This window comes from Babylonia areolata, chromosome 12, assembly GCF_041734735.1.
Source record: "Babylonia areolata isolate BAREFJ2019XMU chromosome 12, ASM4173473v1, whole genome shotgun sequence".
In the NCBI taxonomy this organism is placed as follows: domain Eukaryota; kingdom Metazoa; phylum Mollusca; class Gastropoda; order Neogastropoda; family Buccinidae; genus Babylonia; species Babylonia areolata.
This window is the reverse complement of record NC_134887.1, coordinates 29,130,370-29,135,369: the sequence shown is the minus strand read 5'-3', so window position 1 is coordinate 29,135,369 and position 5,000 is coordinate 29,130,370. Positions and strand designations below refer to the sequence as shown.

Below are 5,000 nucleotides of genomic sequence, written 5' to 3'. Positions count from 1 at the left end.
ACTATACCACACACACACACACAACACTATACCACACACACACACACAACACCATACCACACCACACACACACACACACACAACACCATACCACACCACACACACACACACACAACACCATACCACACCACACACACACACACACATACCACGCACACACACACACACACACACACACACACACACACACACACACACACACACACACACACACACACACACACACACACACACACCACACCACACCACACCACACCACACCACACCATAACACAACACCGACCTACCTTTTCTGATATAGACCCGCCACCAAGTCAGGAGCAAAGCTTCCTCCTACTCCACTCGCTGCAAAACTCGACGCTCAAAATCAAATCAAATCAATCCACACACTCAACAGAACTCTTCCCACACTCTGGAATCAGTCCACTGGTGCCACCCCGTCCTGTCCTCCCAGACCCCCGCTACCCGAAGGCGCCTCGATACCCGAACAATGACGGGTAGGAAGGGATTACCGCTTTGAACTGAAGCGTACGGGGCGTGTATTATAGGAGGAAATCTATTCCCTTTCTTTGCCTGTGCCAGTCGGCACACGGAACGAGAATGTGTGTGTGTGTGTGTGTGTGTGTGTGTGTGTGTGTGTGTGTGTGTGTGTTGTGTGTGTGTGTGTGATATGGTGTGTGTGTGTGTGTGTGTGTGTGTGTGTGTGTGTGTGTGTGTGTGTTGTGTGTGTGTGTGTGTGTGTGTGTGTGATATGGTGTGTGTGTGTGTGTGTGTGTGTGTGTGTGTGTGTGTTGTGTTGTGTGAATGTGTGTGTGTGTTTTGTTGTGTGTGTGTGTGTGTGTGTGTGTGTGTGTGTGTGTGTGTTGTGTTGTGTGTGTGTGTGGTGTGATATGGTGTGTGTGTGTGTGGTGTGATATGGTGTGTGTGTGTGTGTGTGTGTTGTGTTGTGTTGTGTGTGTGTGTGTGTGTTATGGTGTGTGTGTGGTGTGATATGGTGTGTGTGTGTGTGTGTGTGTGTGTGTGTGTGTGTGTGTGATATGGTGTGTGTGTGTGTGTGTGTGTGTGTGTGTGTGTGTGTTGTGTTGTGTGAATGTGTGTGTGTGTTTTGTTGTGTGTGTGTGTGTGTGTGTGTGTGTGTTGTGTTGTGTGTGTGTGTGGTGTGATATGGTGTGTGTGTGTGTGGTGTGATATGGTGTGTGTGTGTGTGTGTGTGTGTGTGTGTGTGTGTGTGTGTGTGTGTGTGTGTGTGTGTGTGTGTGTGTGTGTGTGTGTGTTGTGTTGTGTGTGTGTGTGGTTTGATATGGTGTGTGTGTGTGTGGTGTGATATGGTGTGTGTGTGTGTGTGTGTGTGTGTGTGTGTGTGTGTGTGAGTGCGTGCGTGTGTGTGTGTGTGTGTGTGTGTGTGTGTGTGTGTGTGTGGTGTGATATGGTGTGTGTGTGTGGTGTGATATGGCGTGTGTGTGTGTGTGTGTGTGTGTGTGTGTGTGTGTGTGTGTGTGTGTGTGTGTGTGTGTGTGTGTGTGTGTGTGTGTGTTGTGTTGTGTTGTGTTGTGTTGTGTTGAGTTGTGTGTGTGTTGTGTTGTGTTGTGTTGTGTGTGTGTGTGTGTGTGTGTGTGTGTGTGTGTGTGTGTGTGTGCGTGCGTGCGTGCGTGTTGTGTTGTGTTGTGTTGTGTGTGTTGTGTTGTGTTGTGTTGTGGTGTGGTGTGTGTGTGTGTGTGTGTGTGTGTGTGTGTGTGTGTGTGTGGTGTGATATGGTGTGTGTGTGTGTGTGTGGTGTGATATGGTGTGTGCGTGTGTGTGTGTGTGTGTGTGTGTGTGTGTGTGTTGTGTTGTGTTGTGTGTGTGTGTGTGTGTGTGTGTTGTGTTGTGCGTGTTGTGTGTGTGTGTGTGAGTGCGTGTGTGTGTGTGTGTGATATGGTGTGTGTGTGTGTGTGTGTGTGTGTGTGTGCGTGTGTGTTGTGTTGTGTTGTGTTGTGTTGTGTTGTGGTGTGTGTGTGTGTGTGTGTGTGTGTGTGTGTGTGTGTGTGTGTGTGTGTGTGATATGGTGTGTGTGTGTGTGTGTGTGTGTGTGTGTGTGTGTGTGTGTGTGTGTAGTGTGACATGGTGTGTGCGTGTGTGTGTGTGGAGTAAATTCCCTCAAAATTGTAACTCCTCGAACTGTGAAAGATTCCTTTAGTGAACCCCCTAAAAGGTCGCTCAGCTCAGTGAGGTATGCCATGGTCAAGTTTCGGTCTGACGAAAGTGATCTCCAAGTTAGTCACCGATGTAGCGATGTGTCATTACCAAGACATTTGTCCGTACCTAAAAACTGAAATTAATTTCCTCATTGAACACACACACACAAAATGTTTGCTCAAATACGATAAATCATTACAAAAATCTGAATAAAACGCACATAAATTTCTAGCCTCATAATTATACCCACACTTATCACCCTAATATACACACACAGCATCATACACGCACGCGCGCGTGCGTGAGTGCGCGCACACACACACACACACACATACTCCTCCCCCCACATCCCCAAACGTATCACCCTCATACACACAACACAACATGCGCGCGCGCGTGCACACACACACACACAAACACACACACACACACACACACACACACACACACACACACACACATCCCCATACGTATCACCCTCATACACATAGGTATACACCACATCATGCGCGCGAGCACACACACCCCTCTCCAACTCCCGCCCCACGCACACACACACACACACACACGTTCTAATATCACTTAAAGTGGAAGACGTTAAACTGAAGACTACTACTACTACTACTACACACACACGCACGCACACACACACTAACACACTAACACACCCACACACAAACACCTTCCCCCGCCCCCTCCACTCAGCTCCTCTCCCACACGCCTTCCCCCCCCCACCCCCCTGCTCCTTCGCCGCCCATCTCCCCCCCCCCACACACACACACATACCGCCACTTCCCACAAGCCACAGACTTTACAACACTTGATCGTATCTCCCACACAGTCCAAGGGCGCCCCAGAAGTGAGCACGGAACCTTGGCATTATCGGAGCTGGCAGCAGTTCCCGTGGCTGAATGTAGTAGATTAGCCGGACGATTAATTCCAACAGTCACCGGCCACGTCAGTGAACCTCAATAGTCCTGCGAGAGTCCAGGGGTAAAATACTGATTCTACTACCACCATCAACCACCAAAAAAACCACCATCACCCACCACCAACACCACCACCACCACCACCATCAAGCACCGCTACCTCCTCCTCCACCACCACCACAACCACCACCAACAACCACCTCCACAATCAACTAGCATCACCATTACCATTTCCACCACCACCAACCACCACTAATACCACAGCTACTACCACCATCAGTACCACTATATCATCTACACTACCGCCCCCATTACCACCATCACCATCACCGCAACTAACTGATATGACCAGCACAACGATAAGGACAACGATACACATTCATATACATACATGTAGTTATGTATGTGTACATAACTACATGCATGTGTATTGTGTGTGCGTGTGTGTATGTAAGTTTGTGCCTGCCTTATGTGTGCGTATGTGTTAGGGTAGCTGTTAGATACACATGTATGTTAAAATGTATGTATGCAGTTTGTGTGTGTGCGTGTGTGTGTGTGTGTGTGTGTGTGTGTGTGTGTGTGTGTGTGTGTAGTCACATTTTGGTGTGTGTATGTAACATAGATATAATGTTTTATGTTAACAAAAGCGTTTTTGTAAAGCACCTAGAGCAGATTTCTGGACAGTGTGCTATATAAGTATCCATTATTATTATTATTATTATTATTAAGAACACTCAAGTAAAAAATCAGCAGAAGCAAACAAGAAGAAGAACACTGAACAACACAAGTCTATCTACTCCTTCCTGTCTTTACTACTCTACTACTACTGCTGCTGCTGGTGGTGGTGGTGGTAATGGTGGTACAACAACAACAACTACTACTACTACTACTACTATTACCACACAACAAAAACTACAACGGCAGAAAGAACAGCAACAACAACAACAACGATTAACTCACTCAGTACGGCCAGTCCTCTCTTCTCCTCTACACAGACCCCTCGGATGTCCAGTGGGTGTCTCAATGACCCAACCTTTAGCTTCCGTCGTCAGAATTGTGGTATTCTTTGTCAACGTTCACGTCTTCCGTATAAGAGCCTTCCGCTTGCAATATTTTGATGATGGTAATTGGATTGAAACGCTGTTAACGTCGTCTCTTTCGCTGTTCGTATGGAAAGAGTTAACGACTGCAAAACCAGCAGGAATATATTATAAACGACAGTAGGAGCAAATTATGCAGCTGGCATGAACATGATGAAGGTCACATTGCACAGCTCTGATGTTGGATTTTTTGACATGCTATTTTTGAATTGGACAATACTCGCATGATTTGTGTCCGAACTATTAGATATTTTGCAGATTTGTTGATGATGCCCTGTGTGAAAATTTTTAACGAATTCGGAACTATCACCGGGAAAATATTTGTCAAAAAAGCGGTTCACTTTTTTTTTGGGGCCCCCACCCCCGATATCAGGGTTAGACGCTTGGGATACAAAATGTTTTTTTGAAATCTAAAAAGAATTAATCTATATGTCTATCTATATATGTGTATCTCTAAATGTGTGTGTGTGTATATATATATATATATATATATATATATATATATATATATAAGTGTGTGTGTGGAGTGATGGCCTGGAGGTAACGCGTCCGCCTAGGAAGCGAGAGAATCTGAGCGCGCTGGTTCGAATCACGGTTCAGCCGCCGATATTTTCTTCCCCTCCACTAGACCTTGAGTGGTGGTCTGGACGCTAGTCATTCGGATGAGACGATAAACCGAGGTCCCGTGTGCAGCATGCACTTAGCGCACGTAAAAGAACCCACGGCAACAAAAGGGTTGTTCCTGGCAAAATTCTGTAGAAAAAATCCACATCGATAGGAAAAACAAATAAAACTG

The 5,000-nt window shown here is 46.4% G+C and overlaps 1 protein-coding gene across 1 annotated transcript in view; it reads right to left on the bottom strand.

Moving 5' to 3' along the window:
- Window positions 1-501, bottom strand: part of LOC143287883 (uncharacterized) — a 35,588-nt gene extending 35,087 nt beyond the window's left edge. The window contains exon 1 of the mRNA XM_076596123.1: window positions 288-501. The gene's annotated coding sequence lies outside the window, so the exon portion shown is untranslated. The remainder of the gene's footprint in view (window positions 1-287) is intronic.
- Between the last annotated feature and the right edge of the window lie 4,499 nt (window positions 502-5,000).